Here is a 22,517-nt window from a genome sequence, read left to right as displayed (position 1 = left end):
TGGGTTCGAGCCCCGCGTCGGGCTCTGGGCTGATGGCTCAGAGCCTGGAGCCTGTTTCCGATTCTGTGTCTCCCTCTCTCTCTGCCCCTCCCCCGTTCATGCTCTGTCTCTCTCTCTGTCCCAAAAATAAATAAACGTTGAAAAAAAAAATTAAAAAAAATAAAAATAAATAAATAAATAAATAAATAAATAAAATACAAGGATTAGGGACACCTGGGTGGCTCAGTCGGTTAAGCGTCTGACTCTCGGTTTCAGATCCAGTCATGATCTCACAGTTCATGAGTTCGAGCCCCACATCGAGATCTGTGCTGACATGGCAGGGCCTGCCCGGGATTCTCTCTCTCTTCTCCCTCTGCCCCTCCCCTGCTCACGCTGTCTCTGTCTCTCTCAAAATAAATAAATAAACCTTTAAAAATAATAAAATAAAATAATTAGATAAAAACATAATAATTAAACTAGATGGCACCCAGACTGATATTGAAAACACATTGGGATTGTTGTTAAGTAGAAGCAGAGGGAGCAGGAAGAGATAGTCAGGGAAGGCTTACCGAGGAGGAGCCGATGCCAAAACCTGGGGATCGGAGGCAGGCTGGCGAAGAGCATCCTCGACCAAGAGCAGTTTGATCGAAGGAGAGACCTAGGAGCCACCGGCTCGGCCCTGAGGCTAGAATAGCAGGGATGCTAGAGGAAAGGTGGACAAGGATCATGAAGCAGGGGCTCTGTGCTCCATCTTGTCTTTATCTTTCTTTCGTGTCTGTGTTCCACCTTGTCTTTCTCTTCTCCTCCTTCTCCCCTGCCCCCTTTCCTCCCACTCTTCCTCCTCCTCCTCCCTCCTCCTTCCTCCTTTCTCCTTCTCTTCCTCCTCCTCCTCCCTCCTCCTCCTCCTTTCTCCTCCTCCTCCCTCCTCCTTCCTCCTTTCTCCTTCTCTTCCTCCTCCTCCTCCCTCCTCCTCCTCCCTCCTCCTCCCCCTTCTCCTCCTCTTCCTCCTCCTCCTTTCCTCTCCTCTTCCTCCTCCTCCTCCTCCTTTCTCCTCCTCCTCCTCCCTCCTCCTTCTCCCCCTCCCCCTTCCTCCCACTCTTCCTCCCCCTTCTCCTCTTCCTCCTCCTTCTCTTCCTCCTCCTCCTCCCTCCTCCTCCTCCTTTCTCCTTCTCTTCTTCCTCCTCCTCCCTCCTCCTCCTCCCCCTCCCTCCTTCCTCTCGCTCTTCCTCCCCCTTCTCCTCCTCTTCCTCCTCCTCCTTTCCTTTCCTCTTCCTCCTCCTCCCTCCTCCTCCTCCCTCCTCCTCCTCCCTCCTCCTCCCCCTTCTCCTCCTCTTCCTCCTCCTCCTTTCCTCTCCTCTTCCTCCTCCTCCTCCTCCTTTCTCCTCCTCCTCCTCCCTCCTCCTCCTCCCCCTCCCTCCTTCCTCCCACTCTTCCTCCCCCTTCTCCTCCTCTTCCTCCTCCTTCTCTTTCTCTTCCTCCTCCTCCTCCTCCCTCCTCCTCCTCCTTTCTCCTCCTCCTTTCCTCTCCTCTTCCTCCTCCTCCTCCTCCTCCTTCTTCCTGTGAGAAATGAAGGCTTTTCAGTGGTAGAGTGACATGATCAAGTACATGTTTTCGAATAAGCCACCACTATGGTACCAGGACAAAAGTCGGATGAGGGAGTGGAAGATCCTGGGGTCAAGGGAGACCAGTTCAGGAACAAGAGGTAAAGTAGCTATAGGGCGGCAGGATTGGAGAGGAAGGGACAGATTAAGAGCTTCATTTAGCAGTTGGAATTTAGGCTTTGATCAGCAATTAGATGTGAGGGATTAAAGAAACAGTGATGTGACAGAGATAATTGGCTAAAGAAAAATTACTTAAGTACACACACATCTATTTGAGAGATGCTATGCTAGGTAAACTACTTTTCAGCAGACTGCTTACGTTCTGAAGAGGGCAATTTACTTTCTTCCTTCCTTATGTCTCTCCTCTTCATATTAGAATCCTGAGTCACTATTAGTCTGCTTTCTCATTTAATTACTAGATCACCGCAACATAAACAAAATATAAAAGACGTCGTTTCTCAAACACCTTTCCACAATCAAATTTCCTTGGAATGTGTTAGGGACCGACGAACTCACACTGAGGATAGACACTTCCTAGTAACCTTGTTTTTTTTTTAAACATAAAAATAGTTCGTAAAGTACAGACCTGATTCTGCTTTAGAAATTCAAATACTGGGGTGCCTGGCTGGCTCAGTAGTTAAGAGCATGCGCCTCTTGATTTCATGGTTGTGAGTTCAAGCCCCACATTGGTGTGGAGCCTACTTACAAAAAAAAAAAAACAACAAAAAAGTGGAGGGGGGGACATCTGCGTGGCTCAGGCCGTTAAGCATCTAACTCTTGGTCTTGGCTCAGGTCATGATCTCACAGTTTGGGAGTTCGAGCCCTGAATTGGGCTCTGCGATGGCAGTGGAGCCTGCTTGGGATTCTCTCTCTCTGTCTCTCTCTCTCTCTCTCTGCCTCTCTCTTTCTCTCTCTCTCCCCCTCCCCTTCTCATGCTCTCTCTACCCCTCTCTCGCAAAAGAAATAAGCTTAAAAAAAAAAGAGGGGTGCCTGGGTGGCTCAGTCGGTTAAGTGGCCGACTTCGGCTCAGGTCATGATCTCGCAGTCCATGAGTTCGAGCCCCGCGTCGGGTTCTGTGCTGACAGCTCAGAGCCTGGAGCCTGTTTCAGATTCTGTGTCTCCCTCTCTCTGACCCTCCCCCGTTCATGCTCTGTCTCTCTCTGTCTCAAAAATAAAATAAAACGTTAAAAAAAAAAAAGAAATTAAACTACCATAAAAATCTCCATTTTACCTGCTTCATCCCTAAGGCAGTCAGTTCAGTTTTCTAAAATACATCTAACGGAATACAATTATAAATCTGTGTTCAGGGGGATAATTAGACAACCAGGCTGAGTATCTCTTGGTCCTCAGTAAATGTGCCCTTGTCTGGTCTAAACTGCAGTTCAACCTTAACTCCGGACAGCAAGTTGTTGACACAGTTTTCAGAGACGGGACTTAATTAGGAGCAGGTAATTATACATTTAAATTAGGGAATAAAAGCCTTTGGAAACTACTAAAAACATTAGAAAACAATTCTCCCCCAGGAGCCAGAAAGCGGCATCTGAAAAGCCCATCCTAGACACAGTTTGCATATGATACACCACGGAGACATGTAACAACCCTGCTGTCCCCAGAGACGGGATGCACGTCTCTGCTAAAGCTGCATGTCCCGACCTCCAGGGCCACGAGGCTAAATCGCGGCCTAATTAGACCCCAAAAAGAAGGCTCTGTCTGTCTTCTCCCAAGAGGTGCAAAGGTGAATCTGGAATTGTAATTTGCTGGACGGCCTGGGCCGAGGAAGATTGTGCCCCATCGTCTGAAGTAAAAGCAAAGTATAGAACAGAAAGGGCTTTAATGGAAATCTAAGACATAGCAACAATCACCAAAAAAGCTATTTTAGAAAAATGATATTTAAAATACATTTGAAGTCATTTTCTAAATCCGGTAACCTTCCCTTTTAGCAATACATGCTGTCACTAAGTAATAATGGGAAGAAGAAAAAGTACACAGGCTTTGAAGTCAGACAGACCACCACCACTCAGTAGCTGTGTGACCTCATATAAGTCACCCAGCCTCTCTGATACGTCATCTCCTTCATTGGCAAAATGGCGGTAAGTATACCTACTTTCACGAGATGGTACAAAGATTAAGTGAAGCGACATATGGAAACAAATACAGCCTCTAGCATAATGCCTGGTGTGTGACAGGCTCCCATAAATGGTCATTAGAATAGTACTCCTGAAGCTTCTTCCTTGACATTGTATTTCTAAAATCTAAGTTATGAGGGATTGTTTTCCCTTTTTTGCACCAAGTGAGGCAAAGTTGACTCTTCTCCTGCCTGCCCAACCCCCCTCATCTCACGATTTGAATCACGGCAAAAACACAACAAAACCCTTGTTTTGTTTTTAAGAGCGAGAGAGGAGAGTGCGAGCAGGGGAGGGGCAGAGAGAGAGGGAGAGAGAGAGAGAATTCTAAGCAGACTCGAACTGCCATCTCCATCCCACAACCCTGGGATCATGACCTGAGCTGAAATCAAGAGTCAGACGCTCAACCGGCTGAGCCACCCAGGCGCCCCAAAGCATTTGAGGTTTGTCTCCTGTATGTGGCCAGCACCTTGCTAAGTGCTACGGTAGATGTGAAGGAAAGAAAGAAGAGGCTGTGGTCATCGCAGGCAAGGAGGCTCCACAGATGAAATGACTAAAATAAAGCTTACCAAAATAAGGTCGAGGGCCAGATTACATGACACACGCTGAATTGCCACCGCGAGTCACAGGTGGGATTCTCAAACTATGTGTCGTGAAGAAGCACTTTTGTTCTCATTTCCAATCCACCGTGAACCAAGTGGTCCTGTTGCCCACGCCTGTAACACAGCTCCCGTGACAACCAGCTCATTGGGTGAGTGCGCCAGCACCCGGAGTGGCCCGTGCCCCATCAACAAGACTAGCTCAGGGACCACATCCTTGGACATTGTGGCCATGCCAAATTGCCCAAGCCTCTTCATTTCCCTACTCATCTTGTCGCAGACCAGTAACAGTTTTCGAACTGGTTTTGAACTAGTAATCCACGGACTGCTTTCTGAGTCGCACCCTGAGCTGGACCTAATGGGGGAAGCTTCCGTGTTTCCAGGGGCATCCCAGAAGCGGCAATAAAAGACAGACAAAGCAACGGTCCAGAAGCTAGGGAAAAAATAAAACAACCTGCGTGTACTTGCGATAAATATTTTTATCGCAACTTGGAACAAATTGATAGACTTTGGGTCAGGGTCTAAAAAAAGACTATCAAGAACTTCTCTGTCTCATGACTTGAGGGAACAGTTGGTTCGGTAGGGTTCCCAGAAATGACAAAAAGGAGAGGACCGACATGAAGGTACTCCAAAACCATCGCCTAACTGGCTTATCAGCTAGCGGGGAACAGAATCCAGAAGTGCACTCCTTGGTAAGAACAGTCAACGTCTCCTGTTTGGGCACCACATCTCAGGAGGCCTCTTAGGCATCAAAGGGAAGGAGACAGGAATGAGTCCAAAGTTGGGGTCAAGCCCACTCGTCACGAGTTAATGAGCTCAGGCTCTCAAGCCACACTACGGGGCTTCAAATCCTGGCTCTTCCGTTTAGTAGCTATGCAATCTTGAGCCACTGGCTTGATCTGTCTTTGCTTTGGCTTCCTCAACTAAGAGGGGGCAACAATGGCACCTCTCTCAAAGGGTTGTCGTAAGAACTGAAAGAGGTCACGGGTGTAAACCCCTTACAACAGTGCCTCGCTCACGGCAAGGGCCAGCTGCTGCTTTTAGCCTTTTCTCCTCCGGCAGGTTCATCGTCAAGTCCGACTGTAGAGGGATTTAAGAAATTGTGCTCCGATACCCTTCAACTCAGATGATGAGACCCCGGCGTTCAAAAGCCCTAGGTCTACGCAGAGCACGTGGGGACTCAGTTAGTTGCTACTCACATCCTTCAAAGCCCAGTTCACATGCCATTTCCTCAAGTAAGCTTGTACTAACTAGGAACTGCACCCAACTGCGTGATATAGAAACCCCTCTTCTGTGGCTTCATCAAATAGGGGCTCATTGTTAGCACCTCATAAGAGGTCAGGGGATAGAAACCCAAGGGCAGGGGCACCAGGTCCCAGATATCGTCAATGCCTTTGTGACTTCGGTCTTCGTATCACTCCATGGACACCCCTATCAAGGAGGAAGTGGAAAGAAGACTGAGGACGAAGAGGCGGACTCTACTCCAGGAAAGCGAAACTCAGCCGGCACCATCCGGTCCACTTCCACCACGTGAGTAGTCAGTGCGATGTCCAGTGGCCATCCCTTGTTGCAAGGGAAGTACAAAAATGGATACTCTGCCCATTCAAACGAAATCAGAGTTCTGTTCGTAACAGAAAAGAGAAGAATGTTTAATGAAGAAGAAACTAGCAGAGAAGGTGTCCTTGACCCCTAAGACTAGCTCAGGTCCTACCGTAAGATGCTTTCATGGCGTCACATGCTCCTTTTTTGTGTATCAATTACGTGCAGATTTAATTCAATAACTTCTCATGAAAATAATTTTTAGTGTCTGCCTCATACCAGAACAGAAGCTTTGGGAAGGCAAGAACCACATCTTGCCTGCCCAGCTTACTCCAGGACCCCCCAGAGCCTAGACCAGTGCCTCGTATCCAGTATGTACACAATAAATATATGGGGAATTGGTAAGCAGACCACTTAATAAAAGTTCATCGATGGACTTACTAACTGTAGACAATTAACTTCACTTTTTTCTTGTTTAAACTCAGATTAGAAATATTTATGTGCCTTATAAGGTTAACGTTACGAAGACTATGTGAAAAGCAATCAAAAAACACTGGGAAAATATGTTGGGTGAAAACTCGATACGTGTGGCAAGGGAGAAAACAGAGCCTTAGAATTCATAAGGGATATGCCTTAAGGTCATGGGAATAGAAAAATGTCACGCAGGAGAATGCCAGAAATATAACTGTATTATTTGGTAATAAATATGGGAGATGGAAGCATATTTAGATATGGCTGTCCTTTCTCTCTCTTCTCCCCTTCCTTTCCTCCCCAGAAAAGAGAAACTTTTATAAACTGTGTTTTTATAAACGGAATTAAGCAACTCAGGGGAACTCGTTTACTGATAGAAGTTCGTCTCCATTCACTCACTCGACCAACAAACCAACACTTGCGGGAGTGTGCACCTTTTTGGATGCCAGGAACACAACAGTTATCAAACAAACGTGATCTTGACTCACACAGCACTTATGTGTCGGTTGGGGCAGTGGGAGGGCAAGACAATAAAGAAGTGAGTGGATTCACTGCTGGTGATAAATGCTATGGGATGCTGTGGCAGTGGAATATGAGAGGGAGGTGGTATTTAAGCCACCACCCAAGAATGGGAAGACAGCTATTAGAACAGCCGGGGAAAGAACGTCAGGTGGCCCAAAGATTGTGGGAAGGGGGAGAGGGGCTTGCTATGGTCCCTTTCTCCAATCACATCTCCTACTGCTCACTTACACTCACTGGCCAACCCTGTTGTTACTTGGACATGCCAAGCACACTCTTGCCTCAGGCCCTTTGCACATACTGTTGTCCTATGCTCCACTGAAACATTCCCATATATCTCCTCCTTATTCACTCTGATTCAGAACTCTGCTCAATAAAGTGACAGGGCAATGGATGATGCTACGACTATATTCATTCTCACGTTAATTCAGCACGTATTAACTGAACACCTACTGTGTGCCAGGCACCGTTCTAGGCCCTGGGGACATCTGGTCAACGGCAAGGTGAATTTCTTGCTCTCCCAGGTCCTACAATGTACCTGGGGAAATGTGCAGTCATCAAACAAACAAAATGTCAGACAGTGATATGTGTAAGTGGATGAGAGTTTCTATTTTAAATAGAGTGGTCGGAAGAGGCCTCTCTGAAGAAGTTTCGAGCAGAGGGCTGAAGGATCTAAGGAGGCCATGAGAAGACTGGGGCAAAGACACTGCAAACGGAAAGGTCATAAGGCAGAAACTATCTCAAAAAAAAAACACAGGAAGGTATCTCAACAAAGCTGTTAAAAAATGACATGGAAACTATATTAAAATTTTGTGTCCCCCCTTCCCCAAAACATATGTTAAAGTCCCGGCCCCCAGTACTTTACAGTGTGATCTTATTCGGGGAAAGGGTCTCACAGGTGTAATTCCTTACAACGAGATCATACTGCAGCAAGGTGGGCCCAGAGTCCAATATGACTAACGTCTCTGCCAGGAGGTCATTTGAAGATGAAGCAGAGATTGCAGAGATGCGGCTCCACATCAAGGAGCACTGAGGATGTCAAGGAATGCCACCATCGGGGGCTTCAGGAAGGATTCTTCCTAGGATCTCGGAAGGAGCGTGGCCCTGCTGACCCTCGATTCTGGACTCGAGGCCTCCAAAGCTGTGTGACAACAGATTTCTCTCGTGTTAAGCCTTCCGGCTTACAGTACATTTGATGGCAGCCTTGGGAAATGAATACAGATGCCTTCTAGACGTCCAACTTCTGGAGTTAGAGCTACAGATGTAAATGAGGAGATATCATTGCAACACAATGAGCAAAGAGACTAGACTTCACCCTTCAGCAAAGCCCAACAGTCTCCTGTCCACAGGAGTCATGTGAACAGGAGCCGATGACAACCTTTGAAGGAACGAGATGGCTTACACTCTAAGACACCTGCACAAATTTCAGAAGAGCTGAGCGGACCGCCACAGTGTCGGATTAAGTCAAGGCCACAGCAAGAACCATGGGCAGATGAAATCACCATGTAATAGTAGACCATGAAATGGTAAAAACACAACATACTATTCGTGATCCAGTAAATATAATAAAAATGTCTTACGTGGCGAAATGCAGCCAGTAGTATATATAATGGTAACTGGTGACCTCAACATTTATCAAAGTGACAGAATTAAATATGAGAGAACTAGACAGAGCAGTAGCCCGGATGACTCAGTAACTACAACAGAATTAGCAGGTATAAATGGAGAACAGTAAGGAGGGGAACAATGAACCTCCTTTGCGAGTATACAAGTCTCCCCAATAAAAAGTCATCAAATTCTAGGGGCGCCTGGGTGGCTCAGTCGCTTAAGTGTCCGAATCTTGATTTTGGCTCAGGTCATGATCTCATGGTTCGTGGGTTCGAGCCCCACTTCGGGCTCTGTGCTGACAGTGTGGATCCTGCTTGGGATTCCCTCTCTCTCCCTTTCTCTCTGCCCCTCTTCTGCTCTCTCTCTCTCTCAAAATAAATAAATAAACTTTTTAAAAAAGCCATGAAATTCTAGAGCACACGGTCATATTCTTACGTCCAAACCACAATAATGACAAAAAATGAACAAAGAGAAAAGGTACCTTGAAGTAATCAAAACTTATAAAGCATCAAACAACATGGAGGGTGGAATTGAATTCAAGACGTGTCAGACCATTTTCGCAGTGATAAGGGTAAATATAATACCTCAATTTGTAAAAGGCTGTCTTAAATTAAAAATCGCGTCCATTAGCCTCTAGGGTGTGAGAAAAGTCTGCCTGGGAACAGCATCACCCATCTGATTGCTGGGGTTGGCTTGGTGGTTAGGTCAAGCCCAGCCTGTCCCTCCGCAGAGCTCAGACTCCATCCGGAGGGAGTGGGGTGGGCTCTTCTCGGAGAAGCTGTTGCCCACTCTTACAGAAAACGTACATTTTCTTTTGTCTTTCTAAAAAGTCCCCTAACCCTTCGAGGTGCCCATTTCTAAAGAAATCTCGTTGCATTTAAACTCCAGGGCCAAATTTTTATTCCAGCAGCCCGGGAATCAGATGAAAAACTATGTCCAATCCATTTATAACAAACGATGATCCTCAGACTCAGATGAGTGTCGGTGGGTGTCTGGCGGTGGTAGGGATTTCTTGCCTCTTCTGGGAGATGAAATCTCTCGTTATGGCATTGTTATGTCACCAAAACACAGAGCCTGCCAAACCCCAGCTTAGACATTTATGTGGGTTTTCCCGAATTCCCTTCAGCAATTTAAATCCTAGATGTTATTGCCAGCTACCAGGGAATTAAATAGGGAATATTCAGGAAATATAAAGTGACTAACAGTTAGCGTTGCACAACCCTTTCTCATGGGCATTTTCCAGGGCTGGGAAACAGACTCGAGGGTACAGTGGAACACAATAAAACGTTCACAGACATCCTGAGGTTCAGACTCTACAGACAGATGGAGAAATTACTGGTCCTGTTCCTGGAAGGACTGAATGTTTTCACAGTAAACCTCTTTGCCTGGGGCTTTGTTCACTCGTATCTTAGAAGTCGTGATTCAGTACAGTTGGAATTGTGCATGAGCAAAAGTCAAGATTTCAGTTTTATGGATACACAGTCACCTCTTTCTCCGAAAAATAATGAACTGCTAATCACCTGAAATTAAGAACTGGCATCAGAAACACACTGAGACCTTCCCATTCAAACCCGACATCCCACAACCATCTGAGATTGTTATTACTACACTTGAGTGAAAGACAGAAAATCAAAACAATACGTGCGAATTTGGTGCCTAAAGAAAGGACGGGGACAACATTAAGAGACAAGCAAGCGTGGACCTTACTCCACAGTGTGACAAAGCTGTAGAGCTGACAGGACCCAGGAAGGGAGTGTAATTCTTAGAGGAAGAAGGGACATGGACAGCATCAGCTAAGATCGTACTCCCATGTGTAAAAATGGAACAGCAAAGGCCAGAAAACAGAGAATGTGCCTCCTTGAAACGGACTAAAAAGATACATTGCAAAAAATAGAAAGTAGAGGTTTTTGGCCAGGATCCCTTACATCTGGAATCTCCTGTTTTTTTCAGCATAACAGGAATCAAACCCTGCAGTGAAAACTTCACTTTTAAAACAGGCATGTTTTATCTTAGACTTTTCAGTATTAGCGTGTGCATACTCCCAACGTACGGAAATTGTGAGGGATGAGTATGTTTATTCTCTCTCTCTCTCTCTCTCTCTCTCTCTCCTTTTCCTCCTCCTCCTCCTGCCTCTACATATATGGAACAATAAAACTTTAAAAGCATACTTGTAATTTTTGCTAAACACATTTATCTCAAGTTTTGTGACCAATAATTCTACAGCAAGGAAGCACCTATCTGTGAGATATCATTGTATCTGTAAATGTCTCGTTTCTCAGGAGAGAAGACCTCTATCTGCAGTCTATATTTGCGATGTTCTTTCTTATTTTAAGCTGTTGATAATAAGGTGTTTAACCACAAAATAAGTATCACGTGCTTTCTCTGTCCCCATGCATCCCGTAGCTAACAAAAACAGAGGGGGGGACTCAGAATCTATAAAATCCTGCTTCGGTGAAATGTCCTCTGTACCTATGACCCCATCTCACAAACTAATAAGCTGTATAACTACATGCTAGTCTGTCCTCCAGAATACACATCAGAGCCAGATGGAAATTCCACTGACCAAATTAAAACACACTAATTGGGCATCAAATTTCTCCCGAAAATGTTCCTTCCCAGCATCAGAGATGAGGTATCGTGTGGGTGTCGGATGTACAGCTAAGAGGAAATTCATTCTTTCTGTACAAATAAATCATTCAAATTCACTTCACTGAACTCTCTTATTGGCTCCTAGAAATGATCAAATGTAGGATGTGGGAAATGTAACTGCTCACACATCCAAAAGGTTTATTCAGTGAATGGAAACAAGAATAGTGGAAACAAGACAGCTAAATCATTTTTTAGATAAGATGTGTTCCTTTGCAAAACAATTCTAGAAAATCAAAAGCTACATCTGGGGTACAGATGGATACAGATGCTCTTAGCTTCAAATGGATGTATTCAAAAATCTCTGTTCAAATACGCTAAATGTTTTAAACAATTGATCTTAAGGGGCGCCTGGGTGGCTCAGTCAGTTGGGTGTCCAGCTTTGGCTCAGGTCATGATCTCGCGGTCTGTGGGTTCGAGCCCTACATCGGGCTCTGTGCTGACAGCTAGGAGCCTGGAGCCTGCTTCAGATTCTGTGTCTCCCTCTCTCTCTCTCTCTCTGTCCCTCCCCCACTCATGCTCTGTCTCTCTCCCTCTCTCAAAAAAAAACATTAAAAAAAAAAAAGAATTGATGTTAAGACATTCCATTCTAACATTAATTCCTAGTTCATAGCATCACCAAAAACACACTGTATAAAATTAACCTTATAGTATAGGGGCACCTGGGTGGCTCAGTCAGTTAAGCATCTGACTCTTTGTTTTGGTTCAGGTCACGATCTCATGGTTTGTAGGATCAAGCCCCGCGTGGGGCTCTGCGCCCACAACACAGAACCTGCTTGAGATTCTCTCTCTCTCTCTCTCTCTCTCTCTCTCTCTCTCTGTCTCTCTCTGCCCTTCCCCCATGCTCTCTCTCTCTTAAAAGAAATAAACATTTTTAAAGATATATTTAAAAAAAATTAACGTTACAGTTAGGAATTCCCACCAACATAGGCAGCTCCATGAATTGCAATGAATTTTCCGGCTATTGTACAATTCTCATGATGATTCAAAAATAATTGAACTTCCAAATTTTTTTCAGAATAGTTGACCTGACCTGAAAGCCACTGATAATGTTTACAGAAGCCTTAAATAGCTCAGTATTCCTCAGGTCAATGTCAACATCAACAGTGACAAATCATGTTAATAGCACGTACCCTTGATATGATGTGATAAAAAAGGCACTTTACTTCTATGATCTTCCTCTTTTAAACCAAAAGCATCAAGAGAAAAACATTACATAAATTCCAATAGAGGGACATGTGACAAAATACCTGACTAGTCCTCCTCAGAACTGTCAAGATGATCAAAAACAAGGAAAGTATGAAATTGTCACAGCCAAGAGGAGCCTAAAAGAGACATAACAACTAAATGTTATATGGTGCTGTGGATGGGCTCCTGGAAAAGAAAAGAAGGCATCATGTAAAAACTAAAGAAATCCAAATGAACAATGGAGTTCAGCTGATTATAATGTGTCACTATGGGGGGCGCCTGGGTGGCTCAGTTGGTTAAGCTCAGCTCAGGTCATGATCTCACAGTCCGTGAGTTCAAGTCCCGCGTCGGGCTCTGTGCTGACAGCTTGGAGCCTGGAGCCTGCTTCAGATTCTGGGTCTCCCTCTCTCTGACCCTCCCCCATTCATGCTCTGTTTTTCTCTGACTCAAAAATAAATTTAAAAAAATTTTAAAAATATTTATAATGTGTCACTATGGGTTCATTAATTGTAAGTAATGTTAACCAGGGGAGAAACTGGGTGCTGAGTATATGGGAACTCTGGACTGCCTTCTCAATTTTCCTGTAAATCTAAAACTGCCCTAAAAAAATAAAGTCTATTTTAAAAATATTGATGGCTTTTGTTTAAAATGTCATAGCTTTGGAGCACCTGGGTGGCTCAGTCAGTTAAGTATCCAACTTTGGCTCAGGTCATGATCTCAAGGTTCGTGGGATCGAGCCCCATGTCGGGCTCAGTGCTAATAGATCAGAGCCTGGAGCCTGCTTTGGATTCTATGTCTCCCTCTGTCTCTGCCCCTTCCCCACTCACACTCTGTCTCTCTTTCTCTCAAAAATAAATAAACGTGAAAAAAAAATTTAATGCCATAGCCTCATGTCTGCCACTTATCTGTAAGTGGTTCAAATAAAAATGTAAATAATGTAAAAGAGTAAAACAAATGTAATAATTTGTAATAATCTGTAACTACTAATAGCCTGCTGTTGACTGGAAGCCTTACCCACAATGGAAATAGTCGATTAACAAATGTCTTGTAGGTTATAGGCATTATATGCTGTATTCTTTCTTTTAATGTTTATTTATTTATTTTGAGAGAGGGAGCACAAGTGGGGGAGGGGCAGAAGGAGAGGGAGAGAGAGAGAACCCCAAGCACTGACAGTGCAGAGCTTGATGCGGGGTTCCGTCTCACAACCATGAGATCATGACCCGAGCCAAAGTCAAGAGTCAGATGCTTAACTGACTGAGCTGCCCAGGCACCACTATATTCTTACAATAAAGAAAGCTACAGAAAAGAAAATGCTATTAAGAAAATCATAAGGAAGAGAAAATACATTTATAGTACTGTACTGTATTCATCCAAAAAAATCCATGAACCTGCATGCTTATATTTTCAAAACTGTGTTTTTCAAGGGTCAACTATATTGACTATATAAATAATAGTAATAATAATAACAACTTCCAATTAGTGGTGCTAAAGAAAGAGAGATTAGAATTCCAAATAAGAAAATAAAAATTGGACGGCAGTGATGTGAGTTAACATGTTCTTAATCATTCCTTGTATTTTTCAGAAAGGTAAAGATATTAGCTTTAGACTTTACTATGTTAAGTATGCATTTTGCAATTTCTAGATAGCCATTTAAAAAGAGAACTAGAGAGCATAATTTTTGAATTGAGGGATGGGATGAAAAAAAAAATGTAATGACTACCCAAAAAGCAAGAAAGAAGAAAAAAGAAACTTCTTATAGCGAGACAAACAGAAGGTACAAACTTACATGATAAAAATAAGTTATAATTGTCAGTAAGTATATCAGTAATCACAATAGATCCAAGTGAAATAACTCCCTACTTAGAAGACAAATAAAAAAAAAAAAAACCTCTGTGCTTTTTATAAGACACAGCTAACACTTAAGGAAACTCAAAGATTAAAAAGAACATTTTGGAAAAAGATTCACCAAAATACAAACTAAATGAAATCCAGTGTGACTATAGCAATACCATACAAAACAAACTTTAAAGCAAAAGTTATTACTAGTAGAAGCTCATTATACATTAACAGAATGTTCAATTTACCAGACAGGTTTAACAATTCTAAACTTGTATGCACCTAATAACATAGCCTCAAAATATCTAAGTAAAATGTCAACAATATTACCAGAATAGAGCGAGGGAGAGTAGACCAACAGCCAGGGAGAATAAATAAAATAAATGGAAGCTACGATGATGAGCTACCCAGATCCCTCTGGAGGGCTGAAGTCTTACTTCTGGGATTAGACCCCATACTTCTATGATTGCTGCCAGAAAATAGTCCTTACCTGTCAACCCTCTTTAAAGAGTGTCTCAGCTAAATAAAATGGCTTTGCCCAATATTGTTCTTCCTCCCAAGGGCAACCCACATCCAATGACTGGCCAGTGGGGGTGGAAGGAATAAAGATCCAGCTCCCTTGCCTAAGTTGGGACAACTCTAGAGGACCAATCCAGCTCCAAATCTTTCCATAGGATCAGCTAAGGCCTATCTTGGATCTGTACCACAGCTCAGCTTCTCTTTCTGCCCAAATCTGCTCCTTCCTCTTCCCTTCAATAGATTCCAAGAGTATACTCTAATAAATTATCCTTCATCCCAAAGCCTGTTGCCCAAGGAAGCCAATCTGCAACAAATATCCAAAGGGGGTGGGGGAGTACTAGTAAGAAACTGAAAGCATGGAATAAAAGTCAGGAAAGAAGATATGGCTATAATTAGATGTGGGCACAATTCATATAGAGGTGATAATAAAAGTTTAGGAATTGAATGTGATGGCTTAGAAACAGATAAAAATAGCTCCAGAGGATACCTACAGCTAAGCATCCTAGAAAAAGAAGACTAGAAGACTAAGGAGGACTCAGAAGAGACACCAAAAAGGTATGATAGTGTAGTGTCATCAAGGTCAAAGAACAGAAAGCTTCAAGGTGTAAGTTACGGGGTCAAATGCTTATCCTATAGATGAATATCCTATAGATGAAATTGTTGTGGATACTTGATGTATACCAAAAACATCCACTTCCCTTTTCTCCTAGTCCATTGTCCAATTTGACTGTAGGAGATCACCACCCCTTCTCTGCATTTAGTTGATGTGCTTCAGGTGGAGCTAATTCTACCCATGGTTCCAAGGGTGGCCTTGCACCCAGGCTTGGCCAATCAGAGCATTCGTTCCCTGTCCCTCCATGTGAACTAGTGAGAAGCAGGCCCAGGTTTTGGTTTTTGTTCAAACCATTAAATAAGCTTTTTTTTTTTTTTTTTTTAATTAAATGGCCCAGGGTTTGCTGGCAGCCATCTTACCTCAGAGCTGCGGGCAGCCATCATGCCACCGAAGAACCTCAAGATGAAGTCACTACAAAATAGGACAAAACCAAAAGTTAGGGAAAGCCCAGACGTGGGTGACGTTATTTGAGCACCTAAATAAAGCAGTGCATGCAGCCACTAAGACTTGTCCAGAACTGAAGCAGTGAATTCCTTTTTATTTTAGTGAATTTGAGTTGGATTTTTCTTTCTTTATTTTTTCAATGTTTCTTTTTGAGAGAGAGAGAGACTGAGAGAGTGGGGGAGGGGCAGAGAGAGAGGGAAACAGAATCTGAAGCAGGCTCCAGGCTCTGAGCTGTCAGCACACAGCCCAATGCGGGGCTTGAACTCACAAATCGTGAGATCATGACCTGTGCCGAAGTCTAACGCTTAACCGACTGAGCCACCCAGGAGCCCCTGAGTTGGATTTTTTTCTGTCTCGCACAGTAAAAAGGTGCTGATAACATGAGGATAGATATTCTACATATTCAATTTCGCATTCTACTTTTTACACCAAGCATTATATTGGAAGAATTTGCAGTGGTTGAAAGCAACTGCCTCGGTTTAAACCCACAGTTACCAGCTTTGTAACCTTGGGCGTATTACTTCACCTTGTTCATAAACCAGGCATAGTAACAACATGGACTTCACAGGATTGTGTGAACGTTTAATTAACTCTTATAGGTAAAGCCCTAGAACAGAGCCCAGTTCCTAGCAAATGCTATAAAAGTGTTAGCTATTATTAGTTATTATTCCTAATTACAAAATCTTCATAAGGATCATTTTAATAGCTGAATAGATATTCGATATTTTACATGCCAACTGTCCTACTAACAGGCCAGGTTTTCACTATTATGAACAACACTGCATTGAGCAACTTTGAGCAGAAAGCTTTCTCTATGATTATTTCCTCAATGTATCACTAGTGAAAATACTGGCTCAGGGGCGCCTGGGTGCCTCAGTTGGTTAAGTGCCTCCAACTTCAGCTCAGGTTATGGTCTCATGGTTCCTGAGTTTGAGCCCCACATTGGGCTCTCTGCGGTCAGCACAGTGCTCACTTCAGATTTCTGCCTCCCTCTCTCTCTGCTCCTCCCCCCTTGTTTTCTCTCTCTCTCAAAATAAATAAACTTTAAAAAAAATACTGGTTCAAAGAGTCTTTGATTCTCAAAGATTTAAGGAGACAGAATCTAGTCTTGTTAAGAAGACTTTTTTGCACTTTATATAAATTAAGTTTCCCATATGCTTGTCTATAATCCTACCGCTGAACGTTCTCTGAATCTTTCTCTTGCTCACTACCCCGAACCTGGTATGGACTGGCACATAGTAGGAGTTCAATAGATATTTATTGATTAATGAATACATGTATGAATGAATAAAGGTGGAGCCCCAAGAAGTGTTGGGATTCATTGACTTCTTACAATGCTACTGTACCTAGTCACTGGGTAATATCTCCTTGCCCTTGCCTTGCAGAGAAAATGGTAATGTTGCCTGTATTTAAAAGTTCTGCAGGTACTTTATGTACAAACTAAACCTATTTCTTAAAAGGACAAATGCTTGTGGGTGTTTATGAATATGAGTTTACAGGAAGGTGCTCATAGATTTGTGGCCGCTTGTTATCTTCCCTTCAGAGATGCTGAGAGTCTCCCATCCGTCGGGTATCTCCCCAAGGATTGCTGGTGCTTGATATTTCCCTATGGCAGACCCTCGTCTTTGGCTTAAGGCTTTATAGCCTCTTAAGTGGAAATACTACAGGAAAAGTGAGACAGTTTATCTTAGCAATCGTTTATGCTCCTGAAATTTAACAAATGAAAGCACCTCCCAGACAAATTAAATCATGTATGCTAATAAGCGATAGAGAATTTGGGAATCTTGCAAAGAAAGGTGTCAGAAAATCCCTCAACGAATTTACAGCAATAACAGTGAGAATAGCAATGATTTAAAAAAAAAAAAAAAAAAAAAAAAGGACAGTTACTGTTACTGAACCCCGACTGGGGCCAGACCACGTTCCTAAGCACTTCCCAAGTGCGATCTCATTTATCTGGCCAGGAACCCTGCAGAGTAGGAACCACTATTATCATCATCTTACAAAAGGCCAAGTAAGTACTTGAGTCACTGGTGAGACAGTCAGGATGTAAACCCCAGGGTCTGCGTTCTTCACCACTGCACCAGATTTTTTTATTCTCATTTTACACAGAATAAAAGAAACTATCTGTGACCAAGGGATCCATTTGGTAAAATTACAGCAAGCTGTTTCAGAACTAACTCCTAAGGGGTCCACCTCTCCAAAGTTTCTTTTTTCAATGCAATAGTTTTGCTCCCCACAGGTACTGTGTTTGCTGAACGATTCACTGTGTCTGTGGGCAGAATACTTCATCTCTGTGGGTGGCAACGAAAGAGTGAGGTATATTTCTGTAATCTCTTGGTGAAGAGGTGACATTCATATTTTTAATTAATTTCTTTTTAATCAATTTATTTATTAATTTATTTATTTATCTGGCAAGGGACTAGAGCACACCCTACTGGCCAGCTGATGGGAAATACAGCATTTGCTTGGGGGGAAAACGAAATGTTAAAATTTGAAGATAAAGTCAGATTCATGTTCAAAAGAAACCCGAAAGGCATCGTCTTGCAAACACCCACATATTCAATTAACGTACGTATGGGACACTGAAAAGTTTCTGATAGTCATAAGTTCCAGAAATGGACTAGAACAAGAAATACAATGATCACCAATCACATCAAATGTTTGTTAAGGGAGAATTAGGTAAATGAAAAGTGGTTCAATTTAAATATAAACAACTATACATGCTATGAAGGCAGTTAAGCCATGGCCCTGACACTGAAACAAGAAAATGAGCAGTTAAAACCAGTCTGTTCATGGGGCACTTGGGTGGCTCCGTCAGATAAGCATCCGACTCCTGATTTCGGCACAGGTCATGATCTCACAGTTCTTGAGTTCGAGCCCCACATGGGGTTCTGCGCTGACATGCAGAGCTTACTTGAGACTCCCTCCCTCTCTCTCTCTCTCTGCCCCACCACCCCAAAAATAAACATTAAAAAAAAAAGCCTGCTCATTCTTCATGGTCTGCATATCTGCAGTATATACCACATATACTTTTCTTTTTTTTTTTTTTCTTTTAGGGTAAAATCTAAGAAGGGGGAGGAGTATCCCTAACTAGAGAAGGGAAAAAATGGACGTTGTAAAGAAATCTTTTCCCGTGCAATTTTCCAAATGGCTGCTACAGTTGAAAGCTCAGAGGAGACGTCCACTGTGCTGTGGGACTCTTCGTGAATGAATCTCGGCTCTTATCGGCATGGATGTTTTATAGTAACCCACAAAGTTTATTGGATATATATCTGTGCCCAGATGTCTCCAAGCCATAAAGTGGCATTCTAATAAATGACCTATAAGAAATGGAATTTTTCCATTGTCATGTTTTACTGCACACTCAGCCATATATTAGTAAAAAAAGGAAAGTGCATGGTCACATTTATATCATGAATAGACAAAAGTAAACGCTCTAAGAACTAAGAGGGTAATCCAGAAAGTGTCTCACTTTAAAACATTTGACTGTTTCTACGGTTAAGACAAAACCATCTATAATCAAGAAGAAAAACACCAAAATGTGCATCTTCTGCAGGATTCAATAACATTCAAACATGAATTTGGATGGGTTGAAAGGCCCCTGTCCAGCATTGGTATTGCTAGACAAGAGAAAAAGGAACAAAATCTTTAGAAAAGCAGTATCTGTGATTCTACGGTTTCTGAGCCAGAACGTCCCCTTGTTCTCACTCCAAGGACAGCTTCTTCTTACACTGAGAAATGGCCAAGTGCAAAGGGACAATTTGGGTCAATGTGATGTAAGTCTAACATTTTAGATGTTATGTTTAGTTTTTTCATATTAAAAAATAATCAGCTAATATAAATTCCTTGGGAAGTGCTTCAAAATTAAATGGACTGGGAGAGATGGAAAAAAAAAAAAAGTCTGACTTTAAGCTTCTCTCTCCCTGGAGACAATTTAAAACAAGTTAGGTTCAGTACAAAGAGGATATTTTCCCCCTAAACCTCTAGTCTAGTGTTCTAATCTGTTAAAAATCAGTGAATGATCGCCTGATAAACACAAGATGCTAATATTACTGCAAGCTGCTTAGCACCTTCCTTTTAAACTCTTCCCTAAATACAATATCATTGACAGGACAGTATTATTACAAAAGATCACCAATAGACTATTAGATAAAAGATTTGTGGGGTAGGAGTCTCCTCATGTAATTCAGCCACAGCCGAGAGAGCTATATTACATGAACATAACTAGAAGCCAAATCCAGTAAGCTATCAACTATAACTGGGTTTTCCCCCCAAACAAATAGACATAGCTGTTTATTTTGCTCGTTTAACACAGATTAGAAGAGGGGCGCCTAGGTGGCTCTGTCAGTTCAGCGTCTGATTCTTGATCTCAGCTCAGGTCGTGATCTCACAGTGCGTGAGTTCGAGCCCCACATCGGGCTCTGGGCTGATGGTGTGGAGCCTGCTTGGGATTCTGCCTCTCCTTCTCTCTGCCCCTCCCCCTCCCCCCCCCCCCCCGTGCTTTCTTTCTGTCTCTGTCTCTCTCTCAAAATAAATAAACTTCAAAAAATAAAATAGATCGGAAGTTTGAAAAAAAAAAAAAAAAGTTTAAAAAAAAAAAAAAAAAAAGGGGCGCCTGGGTGGCGCAGTCGGTTAAGCGTCCGACTTCAGCCAGGTCACGATCTCGCGGTCCGTGAGTTCGAGCCCCGCGTCGGGCTCTGGGCTGATGGCTCAGAGCCTGGAGCCTGTTTCCGATTCTGTGTCTCCCTCTCTCTCTGCCCCTCCCCCGTTCATGCTCTGTCTCTCTCTGTCCCAAAAATAAAAATAAACGTTGAAAAAAAAAAAAAAAAGTTTAAAAAAAAAAAAATAGATCGGAAGAAAAGAATGGATTAATCATATATTATACTCACGTGATTTTATGATTTTTGACAGCTTCCCAAAACGGGACACCATACGGTTGACAACCGTAGAGCGAGTATCCCGTGGATCTTCTTTCTCTAAAGAAGGGGTGTGTTTGATGGTTGCTCTGGCAATTATCGCTGTTAATGAATAGGGGAATGGAAAAGCATGCCAATAAGGCCAAAGCACAAATTACAACTGTATTGTAGTGGCTTGAATTAGCGTAACGAGGGTTCCTTTCGGATGAAACTTGAGTTCATCTAGGTCCCCATTCAGTAAACGCTCTGCACTGTGAGGCCTGAAAAGATGTTCTCTGGCAAGTTCTCAGGCTAGTTCTTTTTATACACTGATAACAGCATATGGCTAAGTCTTCAACATAAATGACACCAAAATGGGGGAGAACGATCTGGAGTTTCCGCACAGCAAAGAGCCTAATTTGGTGAAGAAAGCCAGAGAGTAGTTGTAACCGATTTCCATCATCCTAAAATAATAACTAAATCAATGGCAATAAGACCATAAGTTGATTGACCCGACTCAGGACCTATGACCCCAGAGCCCCCATAGACCAGAAAAAGCCCATCAGAAAGGAGAGGAGAGTTCTCTGCTAAACATGGGTTTGTCTTGCAACTGAGAGAAGGCAAAGGGATACTTCAGATTTGTGTGTGTGCGTGAAGCCCTTGAATTCAAAACTGGGCCTTTGAATCGGATTTAAAAGAATGTAAGTGAATAACAGGGGAGAAAAGGAAAATCGTTTCATGGAGTGCGTAAGTTAATAGTTAACCTGATAATGAGGTCAGAATCTCATTCTATGTGTTAAACTCCCCCAATTAGGTAGTGCTAACTGTGTAACTCTCGGGCACAACTGCTGAAACCAAGAAGGGGCTCTCCAAGGCGAAGGAGGTCAGCCGGAGGTCTGTAGCCTCTACTTAAAGAGAGAGTACCATTCAGGGGACTGTTCCGGTTAAAACTGGAGGGTTTCTGTCTGTTTGCTTTTTTTCTTACTTTAGTTACTCTTGGTTTGTTATCATTTGTATTATTTATTTTTCGGTTAAACTATAAGCCTAAGTTGCATCACCTTCCAGGGGAGAAGCCTCCTCCTGCAGGCTAGCTGGTGTTTTGTCCTTGGGCATCGCCGGCTACCCGGATGCCCGGAGATGTGGAGAGCAGCGTGGGTCTAATAAGTAAACTCGAGATCGGAGACGGAAGGCGAGGCCCGGTTGGGGCTGGGGGTGCTCCTCCTGGAAGCCACGGGTCAACGGCCACCAGGGCCTGGCCTTCACTTTCAAACATGTGGTCGGAGAAGAGGTGGCCGGGCAGACCCGCGTTAGGAGGGCTCATGAAAGGCCCTCACCAGGGTGGCCACCCTGTCCCGTGCTGTGCCGCTCGGCCCCACGGTGTGCGACTCTGTCCCTCGACGCCCCACACCGTCTCTTAATGTCCCATGCTGCCCCACTCTGTCCACACCGTCCCTTGCGGTCCCTCCCACGCCTCGGCCCACAGGCCTACGGTGCGCGCGGGCCTCCTGCTCGCAGAGGCTCCACTCGCCATGGTCGGGAGTCTGCGGCCACCCGGTCACCCCGCGGCAGCCGCCACGCGGGCAGGGGAACACCCGCCAAACCCTCCCCGGGGCAGGAAACGACGGGAAACCCCGCTCGAGGCGCGGCGCCGCCTGCGGTTTGGGCGCAACGAGGCCGAGCTGCCCGCACACCTCACAGAAAAGTTCGATGTCAGGACTCCGGGGGAGGCTCGGCAGCTGCCGCTCTGATGAGGCCCAGAATCTTCCCCCTCGGAGACAAAGGCGGCGGCGGCGCCGGGCCGCGCGACGCCGGTGGACCCCGCGCCAGCGCCTGAGCCGCGGCATCGCCCCTTTAAGCGGCGCACGGCCCCGATTGGCCGCGCGGGGGAGGTGGGGCGCCGAGCGTCGACGTCACGGCCCCGCCACTTGCTATATAAT

At 43.9% G+C, this 22,517-nt stretch overlaps 1 long non-coding RNA gene across 4 annotated transcripts; it reads right to left on the bottom strand.

The window, feature by feature from the left end:
- Positions 1-3,394: 3,394 nt before the first annotated feature.
- LOC147577753 (uncharacterized) lies at positions 3,395-22,328 on the bottom strand. Of its 4 annotated transcripts, XR_015254432.1 has the most exons (5): positions 20,575-22,328; positions 15,601-15,652; positions 12,336-12,410; positions 7,728-8,086; positions 3,395-5,923 (listed from the first exon to the last, which is right to left on the bottom strand). It is a non-coding gene; the product is annotated as an uncharacterized LOC147577753 (long non-coding RNA). The 4 variants fall into 4 exon arrangements; XR_015254434.1 differs by lacking the exon at positions 7,728-8,086; XR_015254433.1 differs by lacking the exon at positions 12,336-12,410.
- Positions 22,329-22,517: the final 189 nt, after the last annotated feature.

Source organism: Puma concolor, chromosome C1 (genome assembly GCF_028749965.1).
Source record: "Puma concolor isolate L17-30 chromosome C1, mPumCon1.1.hap2, whole genome shotgun sequence".
Taxonomy (NCBI): domain Eukaryota; kingdom Metazoa; phylum Chordata; class Mammalia; order Carnivora; family Felidae; genus Puma; species Puma concolor.
Note: the sequence above shows the minus strand (reverse complement) of the source record. Positions and strands in the feature narration are given on the sequence as shown.